At 34.5% G+C, this 21,518-nt stretch overlaps 1 pseudogene; it reads left to right on the top strand.

Annotated features, from left to right (window-relative positions):
• Positions 1–4,600: 4,600 nt before the first annotated feature.
• Positions 4,601–21,518, top strand: part of LOC113045353 (contactin-associated protein-like 2) — a 32,285-nt pseudogene continuing 15,367 nt past the window's right edge.

The raw sequence follows: 21,518 nt of genomic DNA, 5'->3' as shown, positions 1-21,518 counted from the left end.
GGACCAAGAGCAAGTTTTCCTCTTTACATTCTTTCACTCATGAATTCAGCCTCACAATAGCCTTCGCAACCATACCGGACGGGTCGAGTCGGGTTCAAAACACGTTTCAGAGGTGTTATGCAAACTTCTGTTCGGACAAGCGCTTGTTCTCTGACAAGAAGTGTAGCCATTGCTTGCAAAAGGCACTGTGGAAAAGGCACTTGCTCACATTTGCCCTGAGGACTGGTTCTTGACAGTGGATTTTACAAAGTGTCTAAAAGCAAATCTTTCCCCTCTAAGGCAGATGGGAATCTGCATTTTGAACTACCTCGAAGATTGGCTGGTTCTAGCCGGATAAGAACAGGAGTTGGCTGCTCACAGAGAGCTGTTACTCTGCCACTTAGAACGCCTTGTGTTGTTAATCAACCCACACAAGTGTCACTTGTTGCCCAGACAGCAAGCTTTTTTTTGCTGGGAACAATTTTAGACTGTCAAAATGCAGGCATGGATTACGCCAGAGTTATCCCTGACCATTTAGAGATTAACTGCATCTCTCAAACCATAAGGTTACTCTGCCTTATGGTGGCTGCTGACTCTGTAATGCCTCTGGGCCTGCTTCACATGTGGCTCCTTCAGTTTTGGCCTGCTGAAGCCTTCTTTCCACCCCATGCTTCAGGGTAGAGCACCACTATATTAAGCCTGTAGCCCCCTGGACGACGTCTTGCCTGTTGCAAACAGGAATGAGGTTAGGGCTGACCTACAAGTCGAAGGTAATCACAACTGACACTTCCAACTCAGGTTGGGGCACCCTGTTGGAGGGCTATCCGGCGCTCAGTCCCGGAGCAGCGCCTGCATATCAACTGCCTAGATGTTGATGGTTTTCTTAGTCGTAAAAACTTTCCTATCGGTCTCTGAGAGTATATCTGGAGCACTGTAGCCTGTTCAGACAGTCAGAGCAGCTTTTTGTTTGCTTTGGAGGCCACCATAAAGAACTGCCGGCCAGGGCGGCCACAAAGCATCACTGTAAAAAAAATTGCCGTTAAATAACAGTAATTTTCTGGCAGCAGGGGCGCCAGTAAAGTACTGTTAATTTACAGCTCTTAACCATTAATTTACCACTCTTATTTTTTAACAGTATTTTACCGTAAATTCTACCATAGAAATTAACTCCACTCCCACTGCTTCAAACAGTTCGAGTTTTTAAAACTAGCATTCCTACGATGTTAGTACTATGAACTTATTTCATTTGAGTCCACTGAAAAGGAATATTTCTTAATATAACGATGCAAACACTTGATGTGCAGTAATAAAGTAACTAAATACATGACTTTTACTCAAATCACTGCAGCTCATTGTCAGCTATAGCACACATGTATATGCTGAAGTACTTAACGCAGAGATCATCACTGTATCAGCGAATCCACATTTACTGCCTTTACATAAAGCAGCAGAAAATCAGAAATTGTGGCTCATCATTGACTGAAGCAAAGGCTCTACTCTCCAGCACAATGGTGAACAACAAAACTACATTAAACTAAACGATTTCTCTTGTGCAAACACACATTAATACAGTCAAGTTCAGTATTTACTCTCATTATCAGTGTATGACTTTGCCTAGTTTTTTTTTCTATGGATGTTCACAAATATTTTAGTTAAATTAACTTTTTTTTCATTTGGTAAATCTGACGTTTACATTTTACAGTATATTACTGTTTTTCCTTGACTTAACGGCAACAAACTGTAGAAAAACACTTTTTTTGCTGGCAACCATTAATTTACGGCAAGAAACAGTTGAAAAACAGTTTTTTACTGGCAGCAGGGGTGCCAGTAAATAACTGTTTTTCTACAGTTTGTTTCCTGTAAATTAATTACAGTTTATTACTGTTAAATTATGTTTCATGCTGTTTTTTCTTCATCTTAAATCTTTAACCCTTTAAACCCCACAAGAAAATCCTCAGTTTTAAATGAACACTTATAATGTGTGCACACTACAGAGTGTTAGAGTAACACTGAATCAGTGAAGTTAATGAGATAATTCGGTGATTAATTGATGATTGAGCATTAGTATAAACACCTGCAGAATCACTGAAGGAAAGAGAAACACAAGATCTACAAATGACTTCAGCCACAGGCTTAGATGAAATCAACTGAAAAAAAGAATACATCAAATCTCTCAAGATCTGATTAAACAACTATTAAAACAGCTTCACCAGATTCACATTACTAACCAGACTGACTTTATTTCTGTCAGATGTCTACAGAAGAACTTATGGAGAGTTAAATAGGTTTAGGTGTTTTTTTCACTACCATGATGGAGATCAGTGTTTACTTTAGTTGGGCTCTTGAACATGACTTTTCAACAACTAAGGTTTTTTTTTTTTTTTTTTTTTTTACATGCTGTAACAATCCGTCTTTGGAACTTGTTATAGCAAAACAAAAGTACACAGAAGAAAAAAAAAATCTGATATTGTTGTTTATATTTGACAAGAACAAATACTATTATTTCTGATCTAATCCCGTGTCTCTTCTCTTATTGAATATTGATACTACAGCATAAGAAGGAACACTTCTGAGCCATAAGTTATAAAAGACTGTTAAGAAAATTTCACTCATAATAATAAAAAAAAAAAAAACCTTTGCTGAAATTTAGACAGAAACATCAAGAATCAGCGTATGAATCACAACAATGGTGACAATCCACAAAATAAATGAACAGATCAGTTCTGAACATCACAACACATGCTACTAAAACTTAAAACAAATGCAAAATTATAAGCACATAAGAATTCAAGAAAATAAGTGAACAATTCAGGGGCATAATTTATTCATGCCCCAATGCATGCTGGGAGTCATGGATGAGTTTTATCCTGTGCTGGTACCCAGCATGCATTGCATCATAAACCTTTTGATTGTCACCATTGTTGAGATTAATATGCTGATTGTTGATGTCTCTCTTTCAGTGTTGTGAGGACTGCTGCCCAAAATATTTAAAGCTCAAAATTTCATTAAATCCATATCCAGATAATCACATTACCGTTCAATCTTATAAAATTGTAGAAACAAACAAAAGAAAAGTGTTATTCACTCATAATATATTTCAACACCAAATTATTAATTGACTATTATAGCAACAAGCCAGTCTAGTAGATCATGCTTGACAGAAACCGTCATAGTCACTTGACCATGAAGTTTAATATTGCTCTAACAGATGTATCATAAAGATACAAATATAGCAATGAAACAAAAGTTGAAGTACAAAAGTCAAGGGTCAGGAGCCCAACTAAAGCAAACACTGATCTCCACAATGGTGACGTCAGACGAAACAGTAACATTATCATCTAAATCTCTGTAATTCTCAATAAGATTTTTTGATCTCTGATCTCTGATCTGATAGAAATAAAGTCAGTCTGGTTAGTAATGAGTGAAGTTGATAAAGCTGTTTGTTGATTGTTTAAATCTTCAGTTGATTTCATCTAAAGCTGTGGCTGAAGTCAGTTGTATTTCTTGTGTTTGTCTTGTTTCTTTTTTCTTCAGTGATTCTACTCGTTAACAGCAGCTGTTGATCATTGTCTGAATTCACTAATTAGTTTTCATTCTCTCTGTTAGGTGGACTATATTAGTAAACTCATGTAGGGAATAGTGAATGAGGGTGTAGGGTGTGATTTGAAACACAGCCGCTGAGTGTCGACTTTGAACGTTGTTAATTTACGATATATAGCAGCAGGCTACCTTCTCGAAAACGATGAATATTACCCAGAATGCACTGTTTTACTGAAAAACAGTATGTTACTGTCGAAATTTGGCCGTTTTTTACAGCGATTTTTAACAGTGCAGTGACTTTCTCGCTGGATTGTTGATGCAATAGCCTTGAAGGTTTACAATGCCATAAAAGTGTGAGGGCCCACTCCACAAGGGAGGTGGCCTGGGTATGGTCAAGTGAAATTTCTATTAGTGAGATTTGTGCGGCTGACGACTGGTCGTCGCCATCCACATTTGCCAGATTTGACATTTTAGATGTCCCTGCCTTGCAAGTATGGGTTCTTTCAGTTTAAATTGCCATTCTTTATAAAATGGAAATTAACAATTTCTCTTATTTCTATTTTATTCATTTTTTTAGACTAATCAGTTTTATTTCTCATTCAAATTACTTTCTGTGTAACAACACAACTTTTGTAGATCTTTTCAGTAGAGTTAATGCATATAGTGACCAAATTAATATTTCTAAAAGTATAAATGTACATAGAATCCTAAATGTAAGTTTCCAAGCAAGTCTTCTAAGCAGTATAGCTTTGTGTGAGGAGCAGACTGGATTAAAAATGCTATTTGATATAAATTCCTTCTCCACCTACAGTAGCTCTCAAAATATTTTTTATAACGACTTTGATTTTCCATTCACAGCATGAACACTCTTCAAAACCTCTACTTTGTGTTTCGTTTAAGAATAAGACATTCCAGTTTTAAACATATGACAGTAAGTATCTTTAATGCTGACAGGATTTTCATTTTTGCTTGTACTAGCCCTTTAAGAACCATCCACCCCTCTTTTCATATATTTTTCAGCGGCTCCTGGGGTCTCGCTGTGCTGCTGGACTGTACCACTTTTATCCGCAGAGGGGGGAACGCGAGACCTCATTAACTTCAGCACCTGGACAGCGACCGTCCCGGAAACCCTTCTCTGGTGAAACAATGCGAGCATTCAGTGGAACGATATTCCTCCAAGACACGCTTTGACAAACAATGCGAATTCCGAGACCGTTTCTCGCGGGATAGAAAGGTGGCTGTATTGCGCACCTATATCTCGCAGAAACCGCGCCAGTCCCGAGGCTTCCCTTCCTTGCAGGGAGGGTGCGAGTGAAGGAAGGACAGAACGCCGCGGTTCTCTTTGTTTACATCGGAATAAAAGTAAGAATGCGACGGATTGTCGGAACGGAGCTGCCGCTGATACTGTGGATCTGGAGTGTTTATGTGAAACTCAGCAGAGGAGCCCGTGAGTACATGAACGTGTGTGTATATGGATGTATGTGTGTGTTCAATGATTTTATTATGCGTCAGCGTGTGATTCTTCATCTATTTGACATAAACACTTTATTCCGCATATTAGGTTACACTTTCAAAATGCTGGTTGAAATTAAATAAAGTGTGATTTAAAAATATCATGCACACAGGTTTATTAAAAAAAGACCTCAGAAGTTGATTTATGCATGCCATATGGTCATATGGGATTTCATGCTTTAATGCTCTTCTGAATGCATGGGAGCATCATGTGAACATCAGGGGTTTGCTGTTCAGTTGTGTGTCTATATGTGGGTGTTTTATAAGCTTTGTTTATGATTATGAAATACGATGCTCATTGGTGTAGTAGGTGCTTGTTGTGGCTCTCAAAAAGTTAGAGCATATCTATCTTTTCAAAGTCATTATGATTATATGACAATAAAAATGCAAAGTTGTGACATTAAGGAATTAACCATTTAAATTACTTTCTTGGTGTAAACTTAGTATTTAGCTTGATTCGTGGCCATTAAATAATATCGTTGACGAATGAGTGATTAATGATGCACATTTATTTAGGTTACCTGGTAGTTTTTATACTGTGCTAGTGGCGTGATCTTTCTTTCTTTCTTTCTTTCTTCCTTTCCACACATTTTGATAATGTTGTCAAGTATTGATGCTGTAGTCAGTTTTCCTCTGGCTATTATAGATCAGTGGCATATACTAATGGAGAATACAGGTCAAAGCTGTCTGAAAAAAAAAAATGTTCTACAGCCATAACATCATAGCCTCATTTTCCGCTTGGGGTAACACATTAATAAATAATACCTAAGGAGATATGTGGACACATTGGCGCACTTTAATATAGTATAAACTATAAAAAAGCAGAAGAAATGGGGTTATTGAGAGGATTATAGATGGAGGAGAAGCACTAGAACTCAAAAATGCATCACAGAAACCTGAGATGCACCGGGAGACAATGTTGAACAGCTTGTGCAAGGTGGATTACTTTGCAGTCAGTTCATCCCTCTCAGGTTATTATGTAAAATCTAAATTCATCAAATAACTTTAGAGTAAACAAGATTTCTACACAGATCTTGTTGTAAATAAAGTGTAATGGAATAACCTCAACTATTCCAGTTTTTACATTAGAGCTTTTTGCAATCAAATTAGCATCTCAGTTTGACACAAAATCTTATATAACCACCATGAAAACATTTTCATGAGAAATGAGAGCAATCACACACTAATAGACTAAATACAGTAGCCAAATGTAAAACATTTGACCAATAGCAGTGAGTGCAGTAGTTTGCAAGAGCGTAAAACGAGATTATCAAACAATTTTAAAAGGATTTTTAAGGCAAAAATTATTATTTTGAATTTTGTGGCAATTCTTTTCTCATACTTGTGGCTCTAATATGGAGATACGTACTGTATATTCTTGATGGCAGGTTGTAAAATGCCAGTGTTAAAATATGTTATTAGGAAAATTTGGCTAAAATGAATTCACTCAACATCACGCTGCTTTAATCTGCAGGACTTTCTTTCATCTTCAGAACAGAAAAGAAGATATTTGAACAACATTGTGGTCTAAACAACATTGGACCCCAATGTCTTTCATTATATGCTCAGAAATCACACCATATTTTAAAATAGTATGCTCCAGACAATAATTAAAGTCATACCGGTTTGGAACGCCTCTAGATCTGTGGCCCTGTGTTTTGTGATGCTAATGAGGAAGCTCATTTAGATTCGGCACCTGCCATCTTGATTTGTTAAAGCGCGTGCCGCCCCCCTGTCATCTCGCCCCTCCCCCATTCACCAGACACCTCCCTTTGTGAACAAAGCCTGCGCGTGTTCCAAGCAACGAGGGTAAAGGCACACACCCCCTAAAAATGCTCCGTATCTGTAATGTCACACCTTCAGGGGCGGCGGTGGTTATTTTGCTTAGTGGTTCATTCATGAACAAGGTGGACATTTAGTCTGTGGTCATCATGGAAGTTGTAAAGCAATGTTTATGAAAACAGAAACACAGATGAATTGTCTTTTTCATATATATATATATATATATATATATATATATATATATATATATATATATATATATATATCATTTAATATGACAGATTAAATTAAATTACATCATTTAAAGTAAAATGTCTTTTTGTATAAAGAAAAATATGATTATTTTAGGGCCTCTAAAATCTATATAAAATCTATCTATCTATCTATCTATCTATCTATCTATCTATCTATCTATCTATCTATCTATCTATCTATCTATCTATCTAACATAATATTTATACTGTGGTTCATTTAAACTAGTAAGTGTACATTATGCATTATGGTAGTATTTTTACTGCCTTTATGCTGATAAAAATACTAATAATTGTATTAAAGTATTTTTACCCCATTTTACTGATTTAAATGATCAAACTTTGTATTAAATTATATAATTTTTCTACTAATTAATTTGAAAATTACAATAATGAAAATCTATCAGAGCATTTTAATTTAAAAACATATAAAAACTAAAATATCTGAATTGATTATGTAACTGAGAATTTGGGCTAAAATGTGATTAATTGTCATGCAAAAAAAAAAAAAAATGTAAAAAAAAATTTGTCACAATGCCAAACAACTTTAATGGTCCAAAAATACAGTACCAGTGAAACAATTCATTTGTTTTTCTTTTCAATTTTGGCAGAAAGTGTGATCTGGGCGTCTCGTTATTATGCCTTTAGGTGTAAAGCCTTCATTTACTTCCCTGTCTGATTATCAACATGCTCCATGAATCTGAATCACAGTTTCACCCAAGGACACTTGAACAACACAAAGCCTTCCGGCAGGACCTCCTCCCCATCCAGGCTTTAAGAGCTCATGATTTCAATCAAATCCCAATTGATGAACAATCCTCCATGAACCCATGAACAGATGTGGTCGGAGAGCAAGAGGAAGCAAACAAAGGCCATTTGCGATGGCCTCTCAGCACATTAATTCAAGATGGAGCTGTTGACTGTAGCTTCATAATTGATATCTTACACCACAAAAGGTAATTAAACATGTTGACTTAGAGCAGATGCTGGCTCAAATGAGCAGAATTCAGCCAGGAGTAAAACAGCTTTGAGTGTCTTAATATTCATGTTATAGTGTTTCAATGGGACAGTCATTCCAGGAAATGGTTTGTGTGATGTAATTGCTCAGACTGAACTCTTATATAAACCAAAAACTTTGTGTCATCTGATGTTTCTGGAACATGTCCAGTTTCATATAGAATCCAATTTTCACTGGGGAAAATTCTGTTTAATTGCAACTTTTTATCTAATTTTTTTTCTTTTCTCTCAGTCGAAAGTTTATATCTCACAATGTGGACTTTTCTTCTCAGAATTGCGAGATTATGTCTAGACATCTCACAATTCTGATATTTTTTTATGAGTCAAACTCATAGGTATAATATAGAATTGTGAGAATATAAGTATAAATTGTGATATAAAAAGTGGTAATAACCTTTAAAAAAAATTTGTGGTCTTTGTGAAATCGTCTTTTTTTGCTTGAAAATAAATCAAAACTACTCAAAAGAATATCAAAGAAGTTGAAGGTTGTATCAGACTCAAAAAAAAAATAAAAGAAAAGCTTATTCACAAGCTACTGCGGCATTCCAGCACAGCCTCAGATTTTCTACAGACTGTCTGATGCATCCTGCTCACAAAAAAAAATCAAAAATCTAAATCATAAGCTTTTTATCTGTCCTCTGAGACGGAAAGTTGAGTTTGCAAGGTTCGGAGGACAGCTGCCTTAGTTTGGCAAAGTCTGCAAAAGTCTCTGCAAGACTACAGCAGAGTTCACCATGAAATATTAAAGATATTTTCTCTCGAAGGGAGAACGATCTGCATTCTTCCCTTGGTCTGTCTTACTCTCATGCGTGTTTAGTTACTGAAAACTTGTGCTGCGTGTCAAACACAACCAAGCACAGTGGAGAACGTTGGATATCAATTATATCTTTTAATCGAACATCATTACATCAAACCTGCTCCATATGTGATTTGAGAGCCTCAGCGGTGATGACTTCCATATCAATAGCATTCATATCCATGATAGACATCTCTCTTATGTTACAATTTCCATGTATTCACCTTAACTCTGGTGGTTTTTCATTCAGTGCTGAAGTGCAAATGGAAAACCTCTACGCTTTCTTATTTCATCTGGACTAAGGATGGCTAAAGGAGCTAATGCTTGATTAGATATGACACTATTCATTAAATCACGCAGTATCTATCTCCTAAATTTGATCTCCTTGTGACATCGTGTTCCTCCAGGTAATTTGATTATTCAATTTTCTCTGTATTCTGTTTCTGCAGATATAGGCAAGCAGAGGAACTAACTGAAATAAGATCTTTTTATTAAGATTATCGATATGTAATTATAACTGTACTGTACAGATCTCTAATTACTAATGTGTCTGGAGGTGTTTGCCAGCAGGCGCTGTTTGTTCAGGAGTGGTCAAATGGACATGTCTGAAGGCATTGCTTCGTAATATTGTGTTTCTCAGATAGTTTGATACAGATAATTAAATTGATGAATCTCACTAAATGCCTGCATCAGTAGGAAAAGGACTCCTTTCGTTATATATCCTTTGTTCTTGGTGGTTGCTACTGTAGATGCACATATTAAGGCATCTTTCATATAGGGCAAATGGTGCATTATCAGATATATTTTGAACATGCAAGGTAATATAAGCCACACAATTGAACAATCGCTAACATTTTGAACATACTGAACAGTCCCGCAGGGCATTTCTTTAATAATAAGTACTTACTAACTATATAAAGAAATGATCTGTGGGAGTGTTTAGTAGACAGATTGAATGATTTAAACACTACTGTCTGAAATACAGCATCTTGAAGCACTTGATACGAAGGACACGGGGCAGAAACAGAAACATTAACACAAAAGCAGAATGTCTTTGAGAGATGTACACATCATCGCAGGTCATTTACAGATGAGAGCGCTGGTATGTCTGAGCCACTCGCCTCTAAACATTACTGGTTTCCCCTTGAGCCTGCAGTTTGCTGTACTTTGGAGGATTAAAGCATTTTATCTGTTGTTTTCTGCTGCTGCTATTCTATCTATCTGTCTGTCTGTCTGTTTATTTGTTTTTTTTCTAGTTCAATGCAATGCATTACTTTTAAAAGTTACTTTCCCCAAAACTGATCTTGACTTGTTCCTATTACTACTTTTTGCTGCACAGAAGCTCAGACCGCACACAGTGATTTAGTGTTCTCTGTACAGCTTGTTGATTGAGCTCGCTCTGTGTTGCAGGCTGGTGTATTATTGTGGTATCATCGATTTCAGATTCACCTGCTCCTAAAGCATGTCATTCAGAAGTGTGTTGTTCTTGGCCAGGTTTATGCCAATAGTCAAAAGTCTAGCTTTGTGTGACTCATTCTTTGGGCATTAGCTGTACATTTGCTGGCTCAGTGAGAGAGATGTTCGTCTGGCAGACTAATGTACTGTTCCTTCACAACAGGCCGAGGGGAGTCCTTACAAATGCTGATAAAAAAATAAAAAAAATTTGATAAAACGGAAATATCTGTCCCAATACAGTCTGTCGGTTTTTCTTGATCTGTATATCTATTACTGTACCTTAAGACCGCTGCATAAGTCTGGAGGACACACATTAGCAGAAATTTAGCTTTTTATATATATGTGTGATAATCAACATTGCAATAATACCTTAAAATGCTGTCTGGGTAGCTAGGTTTCGAAACAGGGTCACTAACCCTAGAAAAAGTCAATTTCATGGCTGTGAATAGCATGGACTGATTTTATTACCCAGCATTCTTATCACGTCTTTCCCAAACACACACACACATATAAAAAAAAAAACATGTAGGAGTCTTCACACTGCTCAGACTGGAGACGAATGAGTAGAACAGCAGCCTGAGAATATCATCCACTTCTTTTTTTTTTTTTTTTTTTTTTTTTGGAGGACACAAGGGTTATTTTTTGACACAAGCTCGACTCCGAGTCAATTTAAGGCGGTTCTTTTAGAACTGTGTTTAATGAGGTGAGAGGCAGAATCAGGACAGATCAGTGAACAAACTGCTGGCCAATGTGTTCCTGTGGTGGACTGCTGATTGAGGAGGAAAGCAGAGACAGTATTTGAGACATTATTTCTGCAATTCGGTTTGGTGTTTCTAGTGATGCAGAAATACAAATTCCTGTGAATAAATAAAAACAATAGTCAATAGATGACACAGTAAAATTATATAGAGCTATATACGAACGAACGAGGAGCACTTCAGATCAGGTTCAGGTTTTTGAAAAATGTGCTGAAGAAATGTTGACTTCAAAATTAAATATTCACTTCTGACTTTGGTATCATGAGGAATGTGAGAGCAAAATAAGATCTTATTGAGATTGCGAAGATAATCTAAAGTCCAGTAAAATCTTTTTATTTTCCCCCAAAATATGATCAGTTTTCGGGATTTCATTTTTAATGATTTATTTAAAGAAATCGGAGGTGTAAATGAAAAAGTTTATCATTTTTTGGCCAACACAACAAAGGTGTAACTTGGGGTTTTGTTTCTTTTTCTAGGGTTGTCTGGTCTCTTATTCTGCCATTTTGCCCTGTTTCATGTTCCTATCATGTGTTCCTTGCCCCTCACGTGATCATGTCATGTGCTACACTTCTCTGTGTGTCATGTTGTGATTGGCTGCTTTAGAGTCATGTTACTCATTTCCCATTGGTTGGATTGTGTCATGTGAGCCTTGTTCAATGCTCTCACTGTGTTTGCATACTCCTGTTACAGATAAATTGAAGTAAATGCAATATTTGTAAAATACGCAACAAAAATGCTTTATGTACTGCTTAATACAGCGTCATCTGTTCAAGAATAAAGTTCAGAATAAACATATAGTCTAATAAATACTGATAAATTTGGGATATATATGCTTTTATCCCTTTTTTTAAATTTTATTTTTTATAAAAAATGACTCAAGATAGCAGTGCCACTACACTAAAAAGCTTTTACGGTTCTAAAACACAGATTTGTGAGCATTACTGGAATCGAATTGTTAGAATAAACATGCAACACAGCTTGTTCTTGTCATCACGGAATCTAACCAATGAGAATAAAGTGTGTTGTCATCAAGGCTCTCGTGCTACTTTGATGGCACATGATCGTAAACTGTATTATTATTTTTGTGTTCATTCTACTATGCATTACTAATACTATATTTATGCCATCATTTCTTTATTTTGTCAGTTTTTAAATATACAGCACACACACACACACACACACATATATATTATATAAACAAAAACTTTTATTTTGGATGCGATTAATCGTGATTAATTGTTGCCCAGCACTAGTCAGTTCCATGTCATTTAAATGCAGCTCAGTTCAACAGGTGACTTTCAACGTATCAAAACAGAAAAAAAAAAAAGAGATGTGGCATTCTTGTCTATTTTTCAGACGTCACCTCTTCACACCATCAGCTTCATGTTAGTCGATCCTCTAACAGTCTTAATAAGAGATGAGGACCTGAAAGCACTTGACCATGTAACAGTATTGATTCTAAAGCATTTTTTGTCCCTCAACACTTGGACTTTAGTTTAACACGTTTTTGTACATTATACCATTTCAATGAAAGCATGCAGTCAGTTTTCTGAACAAAAAGCCTTAGATAAATGAAAAGGACACATGCAAGACAGTGTTGATGAACAAAACGCATGTTGTTTTTCCTTTCAGTAAGAGAAAAGTGTAGTATACTCATGAATGATGAATGTAAAAATACTCTGCTCAAATCAGAGACCTCACCGTGTTTTCTGTTTGATCTTATGAATTTGCACATATCAGCCTTTGTATATATATATAATATATATATATACATACTGTACATACATAATACTGTACATACATAATACTGTACATACATACACATAGATATTTGCAAATTATAAGATATTCTCTATATTTCTCTGAAATATATACATGCATATTAAATATATACAGAGAACACAAATATTTTATGCAAACAAAAACTTTTATTTTGGATGTGATTAATCTCCATTAATTGTTTGACAGACTAATATATATACACACACAAACACAGTTGCTGTTCTGGTGAAAGTTAGCAAAAGTTTGCTCAAAACTGTTCTTATTGCTTGTAATGTTGCTTTGTGTAATGTCTTCAATTTCGTTAACAACAGAAAAGTCACTTGATGCTGGAAACTTGTCGTGTCATACTTGATCAACAGTAGTTCAATGGCACTAACAATTTTCAGACGAAAAATGAATTGATTCAGCATTTGAAATTGTAGCTGTTTCTTGTTAAGACTATCCTAAATAAAGCGAGCAGGTGGTTTTTCCTTTCTCATATTACCTCCACTTCTCATCTACGTGCTGGAGAGCTCATATGAGTGATCTGAGTCGCATTCAACAGCACCTGAGGCCGGAGAGAGAGATCAGTGCTGGATCCATGAGAATCTGAGGCTCTCCGGGTTAATGAGAGGTTAATCTCAGGGGAAGATCACGATCAATACATGAGCACTCTGCTGTTCGATCAAAGAATATCCTCCAAGCAATCGCCCTCTCGCTCTAATTACAGCGCTCATAGGCATTCACCATCACCGCACTAGTGTTTATGGATTCACTAAGGGTTTTTATTTTAATATAAGCACTTAAGTTTTTGTAGATTTGTAGAAAATAAACTATTTTGCAACATACTTTCACAATGTACAGCAGTTTGTAAACATGCATCATTTTTCTGAATGTCATAAACATTTCAGTCTCAAATGGTTTGAGGTCTTTTATAACATTCTGTGGTAGAAATGTCATTTTAAACATTTGAAATAAAATGATGGATCTTGCTAATGTTTTCATCATCGCTATCATTTTATGTTTCCTAAATACATACAGTTAAAAATAGTTTTGCATAATTTGAGTATTATGGCTTGTTTTGAAATTATGCACAGTAAAATAAATTCTAAATATCACTGTATTAGTGTCTCAAACACTGACCCATATTCTATTGCTTTACTTTGTCACATGTGTCATACTGTCTTAACTTGTCCTGTTGTCTTCTGTGTAAACAAGTGCATTGGCTTTGGCTATTGGGAAATACTCTTCTCTTAGGACCTGACCTCATCACATCTGGCTGAAGGTCAACACTGCAAATGGGCTTGCTGACATTTACGCAATCTCTGAAGGCTTCAGTAGATGTAGAACATCATGTAACCTTGTCATAGCGGCGTCTGCACATCCTCTCACAGCAGGAAATAATCACTCCATCTGCTGCATGATGACTCATTGAAATTTTTTGCACTGCTTTTGTTCATGCAGCATTTTACACAAACATGCATGTTCATTATTGCTAATGATTTACTTGTTTAGGTAATTTTTTTGTGATGCCTTTCCTCTCAAACTGATTCACATATATGTTGTACATACACGACTTACTTTCTTCTGTCGAACGCACACACACACACAAAAAAGATATTTGATAAAGTCAGTGAGATCCAGTGTAATTTGGACCGCTGTATTGGTCAAAATATGTTTTGCAGGAGAAAGAAATCCTGTACCATTTATGTACTATTATGTTTAGATATATTTTGTATATTTTAGCATTATTATATTACAGCATTTATTTTTATATTTTCAATATTCATTTTAATATAAGTTCAATTTTTGGTAATTTTGTTGTGCTTTTTTGCTTTTAATAGTATTTATTAGTGCTGTCAAATGATTAATCGTGATTAAATGCATCCAAAATAAAAGTTTTTGTTTAAATAATATATATGTGTAAATATATATGTGTTTGTTTTTTGTATATGTATTATGTATGTATAAATACACACACACACATGTGTATATTAAAGAAAAATAAGTTAAGTTTATACACTTATAATATTTATATTTAATATAAATTATATTAATATATACCTGGAAATATTTCTAAATATGTACTGTATGTGTGTGTATTTCTATATAAACAATATATATATACACAGAACACAAACACATTAAGTAAATAAAAACTTTTATTTTGGATGTGATTTATCGTGATTTATCGTTTATATAAAATTAATAAATATATATTGATACTTACTTAAGTACTTCAAATTAAATTATTTTAATAACTATTATAGTTTTAGGTAAGAATTACAAAACTGCATGAGATCTGGTATGAAATCCAGGAATCAATGGTATTTATTGGTATTCACAGTCATTACTTTGCCCCACTGCTGGTCATAAATATGAACCAAGAACATGAAAGATTCAATAAAATATTTTGCATTAAATCTTGAGGCACTTAAACAGAGTCTCATACGGTTGAGAGAGGAGTACTCAGACTCTGGCCTTGAATTTGGCCTCCTCTGGCCAGATAAATTGGGTTATGAGGAGCCTATTTAAACTCTGCGGACTGACTACACCCACAGCAGCCAAAAATATGAAGGACCTTTCATTGAGAAATGTGTTCCACTTCTGAGAGCTTTCTAATAAACCTTGAATTTGTGAAGCTGAGTTACTTTCAGATGGTGTTTTTATGTATAATGCACAGAGACAGAAATCAAGTAGATTCATTCTGACTGTTCTAAATGTGGAACAAGACACCAGTAACATAACAGAAAAGCAAATATAAAAACCGCATGCTATGAAGAGGATATTTACAACATAATGTGGATATCTAGCACAAATTTTATAGAAACTCAGTGATGTTAAAAGAATGTTCAGAATCAGAAGCAAACGTATGAATGACTGTGTTCTTCTACGATTGTTATTTACAGTCTGTTAAGAAATATTTCAAGCATATGTTTTTCTGTTTCCAGAGAGGTGTGATGAGGTGTTGGCTTCACCCCTCCCCTACAGCGCCTTCACCAGCTCCTCTGTGTTGGCAGCTGATTTTGGCGCTGGCTATGCCAAACTCAACAGGAGAGTAGGTGAGGGAGAGCTCTGTGGCTATGTTTGAAATGGAATATTAGTTCACTTTTTGCAATTTTCAGTATAGATGTGACAGGAAGTGAGTGGGAGGGTGGGAACGGGAAAGGTCCACAAAACTGGATTCGATTTCGGGACACCCCGAAGCGCAACTGTGACAAGATTTTTCATTTTTTTCAAAGAATTTACAGTAAAACAGTAATGTTAAGAAATATTATTACAATGTGAAATAATGTTTCTCTATTTTAATATATTTAAAAATGTATTCCTGTGATGCAAAGCTGAATTTTTCAGCATCATCACTCCATGCTTCATCAGTGTCACGTGATCTTTCAGAAGTCATTCTAAGATGCTGAAACATTCTTATTATAACTGATATTAAAAACAGTTCATGTTCACTTCATGTTTTTCAGGAAACCGTGCTAGATTTTATTTTCCAGGATTTCTTGACGAATTGAAAGTTCAAAAGAACAGCATTTCTTTAAAATATAATTATAAATGTCCCTACTGTAACTTTTCATCAATTTAATTTGTCCTTGCTGAATACATTTTCTTCATTTATAAAAAAAAAAAAAAAAAAAAAAACACTTACTGACCACAAAATTATGTACACTTTATACTGCCCTCATATTAAGAAAAATTGTAAATTGTAGTATTCTACACATTAAATTATTTGGTTGCCGGTGCTGTGTATTTATAATTTCATTTAAAAAAACCTTAATTTGCATGCAAACTGTTGTCATTTATTTGCATTTTACTCCAATTCTTTAAAAAAAAGAAGTCCACTTTATGATCAAATAATAAGTTACAAATTTAAAAACAATGCCTTCAGTCAATACGAGCTTCATTCCTTACACTGGAAGTGTAACATCTAGTCAGGTACACTGCATTCTGGGACATGCATTCTGTGTAGTTTCCAATATCAGGTCAGTAAATTGTGAGAATAGTATGGCTGTTCTGGACAGCCTGTATACCACTGCCTCTCCTCATTAGTTGACATTTAGGCAGAGATGTGATGTGCGATTAACTGCAGATAAAGTATAAAGGATGCATTAGGTTTTGCTTAGATTGCAAAATGGAGAAAAACATCTCTATAGTCATAATGAATTTTAATGCACATTCTGGCTACCTCTAAGGAAGTATAGTGCTAATGGAGCATTATGGCAGAGTGGTGTGGACTAAAGCCTCCTAATTCAAGCTTGGCAGCATATGCCATTTTCACACATCAGATTTGACGTGTGGTTTGTATTTCTAAGGCAATGGAGGATGGTCACCATCAGATTCCGACAGGTACCAGTGGCTACAGGTGGACCTCAAGGCCAGGAAACAGATCACTGCCGTAGCAACACAGGGCAGATACAGCAGCTCTGATTGGACGAAACACTACAGGCTCCTCTACAGTGACACGGGAAGTAACTGGAAGCCGTATCGACAGGACAGCAACATATGGGTGAGTTTACAGCGACAACTCTGATTTATAGCTCAGGAACTAAATCTTGTTTTTTGGTTACCAAATCTGACAGTAACAGCTGCTGCTGTGTGATACAAACTGACCCACATAGGTTCAGCCAAATGTGAAAGTTTTCCAAGATTTTGGACACTCAAACTTTAATAATCTTTCTTTTTAATTTAAGTGCAAGTCTTTTGAGAAAATAAAAAGAGAAACATGTGAGACTTTAAGAGTATAGAAACAACCTAATTAAATATCATCTAAATATTAGATGAAAAATAAACTTTAAAAATCCTGAAAAAATGTTGAGTTTACTAAAATTCTTAAAATTATATAATATATATATATATATATATATATATATATATATATATATATATATATATATATATATATATATATATATATATATATATATATATTTTTTTTTTTTTTTTATAAATGATGAGAAATGACAGAAGAACAAAACATAATTGCTGAAACTTTAACTAAAATTAAAATGAAAACTTAAAATATAAAAACAAAGGTTTATACCTTAATTAAATACCTTAATACTGTTCATACTGAAATTATTTTATTGGTGAGCAAAGTTTTAGACATTTATGAATTCGATTCTGAAATTCTGTAATTCTTTCTCTTGCTAAGCTGGAGACTTCTTGTTATTATTATATATATTATTATTATATTATATTATTATATTATATTATATTATATTATATTATTATATTATATTATATTATATTATATTATATTATATGACATAATCCCTGAGAAACAATTGAAAATTGCTCTGTTTAATCTCTAAAATTTTTTCACTTTCCTATATTTTTCTCCATATATTACAAAGGTCAAACTTTCGAATAAATGGATTATATTTCACATTTTTCAAAAGCTGACATCATACTTTGATCTCAAGATTTGTAAATTCAGTAACACTCATTACTGTACACATATTTTCCTCCTTTCATAAACAGTGTTTAGGACAAGAAATTAAGATGCAAAGACAGGTTCTTCTGGAAATATGCTTGTAGAGCCTGTCGTATTGATCTGTGTACGCAGAACCCGCAGTAATGGAGTGTCTCACTCACAGGAGGAGGTTTTCTCGATGCCTTTATAGAGTGTGCTTCCTTTCTTCCTGCCTCAGATGTTTTCAGGTAACTGGAACTCCGAGCGGGCCGTGCGCCATGAACTCCAGCACCCTTTCGTGGCCCGATTCGTGCGTTTCATCCCGCTGGACTGGAGTGAGGAGGGGAGAATTGGGCTGAGAGTGGAGCTTTATGGCTGCGCTTACTGTGAGTGCTGTGGAAATGATCCTTGATGTATCTTTCACACATTTTAAAGGGGTCATTTTTACACATTTGAATCATTTCAACCCTTTCATTACCTAACCTCTTTATGCATTTCTCTCTCTTTTGTTTTGTCCAATACAGTTGTCATATTCTTCATTAATAGGCTCTTTTATATACAGTGTATATAATACACATGAAATGTTTATTTGAAGATCAAGGATAATTCTGCATAATAATTCATGATATGGTCCCTTTAAAAGCAAATATGCTTAGTTTCACTGCTGTTGCATCATGAACTTGAAAGTGTTCTTCGTATGTTTGTTTGTGACTGACCCATATTCCTGTGCTCAGGGGCGGATGTGATCAGCTTTGACGGCCAGGGAGTGATTTCCTATCGATTTAGACAGAAAAAGATGAAGATCTTGAAGGATGTGATATCACTGAAGTTTAAGACCACTAAAGGAGACGGCGTTCTGCTGCACGGAGAGGGACAGCAGGGCGATTATATCACTCTAGAGCTGCGGCGAGCCAAACTCCAGCTGCAGATCAACCTGGGTAAAAGACACACCACTGATCTTACTAGAAATTAATTCTTTTTGTCCACCAGGATGCATTAAATTGATTAAAAGTAGCAGTAAAAAGATTTATAATGTTAATATTTCAATTTCAAATACATGCTGTTGTTTTCCAAAAAAAAATAAAGCAGCCTTCAACATTGATAATGATAAGCGCTGTTTTTCCGGAGCAGCAAATCATTATATTATACTGATTTCTGTAAGATCATGTGACACCGAAGACTGGAGTAATGATGCTGAAAATTCAGCTTTGCATTACAGAAATAAAATACATTATAAAATATATTCAAATAAAAAATAGCTCTATAATATATAATATATTGCAGCCTGGGTGAGCATGAGAGACTTCTTTCAAAAACATTAATAGATCTTACCAACCCCACACTTTTAAAAGTGACCCTGGAATATTTGCAGTAATAGCCAACAATACATTATCTGGGTCAAAATGTTATTTTATGCCAATAATCATTGGGATATTGAGTAAAGATCATGTTCCACAAAGATATATTGTATATTTTCTACAGTAAATATATCAAAACTTAATTTATGTTTAGTAATGTGCATTGATGGGAACTTCATTTGGGCAACTTTAAAGGTGATTTTCTACATTTTCCTCTTCTTATTTTTATTTTTGTTGTTTTTTTTTTTTTTTTTTGCACCCTCAGACAAATATTGTCCATTTCAGATGATGTATGAAATTGACCCTTATGGCTGGTTTTGTGGTCAAGGGTCACAAAAAGATCGAAATAGATTTGTTTTGTTCTATGATAGACAGCATGCAAGGTGTAAGGTTTATTTTTTTGTCTCTTAACCATTGTAGAAAGGATCCCCGTTTGACCTGTCTGACCCACTTCACTAATGGCTTTTGACGCTTGTCTATTTCAGGCAGTAATCAGTACGGCTCTATTCAGGGTCACACGTCGGTGTCTAGCGGGCAGTCTGCTGGATGACGAGCACTGGCACTCTGTTCTGATCGAACGCTACAGACGCAGTGTTAACTTCACGCTCGACCAGCACACGCAGAGCTTCCGCACCAACGGAGAGTTTGACCATCTGGACCTGGACTACGCTGTAAATGACCGATTTCAAATAAATCGAGATGTTTTGTTAAAACACAAGGAATTTATTGGATTTTTCTTCATTAAATACGGTTGGGAGGTCAGGCAACTAAACTAAAGAAATATTTCATCTGTATTATTTAGTTTTCATTACTTGAAATAAAATGAAATGAAATATACTGTACATTTAGTGAAATAATATTAATAAAGGCAACATAAAATATTTTTATAAAAACTGTATAGAACAAAAACACATCAATGTTATTTTAGCATCAGAGTCACTGTTGTAGTTTTTATTAATAGTTTGAATCAGTTATTTTCTATATTTTCTTTTTAATTTTTTATTATATTTTATACTCTTTATATTTATTTTTGTCATTATATATATACATATATGTTTTACAAATTTTTGTTTTCATTTTTATTTATTTATATTTTAGTAACTAATTATATATATTTATATGATTGCATAATATATGTGTGTGTTTTGTGTATATTTATTATGTATAGATAAATACACACATATACAGCATATATTTTTTTATATTTACATGTATTTACATGTATATATTTATATTCATATAAATTATATCAAATATATATATATATATATATATATATATATATATATATAAACGTAACATATTTTTCTTAAATATTTACCTGCATGTGTGTGTGTGTGTATTTATATATACATAATAAATATACACAGTACACACACATATATTATGTAAACAAAAACTTTTATTTTGGATGTGATTATTAATCGTTTGACAGCACTAATATATATATATGTGTGTGTATATGTATTTATGTATGCATATCATTTCTTTATAATTTTTTCCTACAGTTAATGTTTATTAAGTAAAAAAATTTTTTTATATATGTTTTTCATTTTTGTTTCAGTTCTGGTCTTAAGAAAATATTTCTAGAAAATATTTCTAAAAATACCTCAGTGTACCTCAGTATATATATATATATAAACACACACACACACACACACACAGGAAAAAAAAAAACATTTTGGGGGAAACTATCCATTTATGATTATGGAAAGGATATTAACACAATTCCATATTTGCATATTATTTAATGAAGCCTCAGTCCTCTCTCATCTTCCCTCTCAGGTTTCTTGTACAGCTCTCCCCGCTCCGTTTCATTGTTTCACCCCAGTGCTGCTGGGATTTGGGTCTTTAGCACACTAATGATGGCATTCGCCGGGTGGCATTTATTCA

The sequence above is a fragment of the Carassius auratus genome, chromosome 27 (genome assembly GCF_003368295.1).
Source record: "Carassius auratus strain Wakin chromosome 27, ASM336829v1, whole genome shotgun sequence".
NCBI lineage: Eukaryota > Metazoa > Chordata > Actinopteri > Cypriniformes > Cyprinidae > Carassius > Carassius auratus.
The sequence above is the reverse complement of the archived record's forward strand: the minus strand, read 5'-3'. Positions and strand labels throughout refer to the sequence as shown.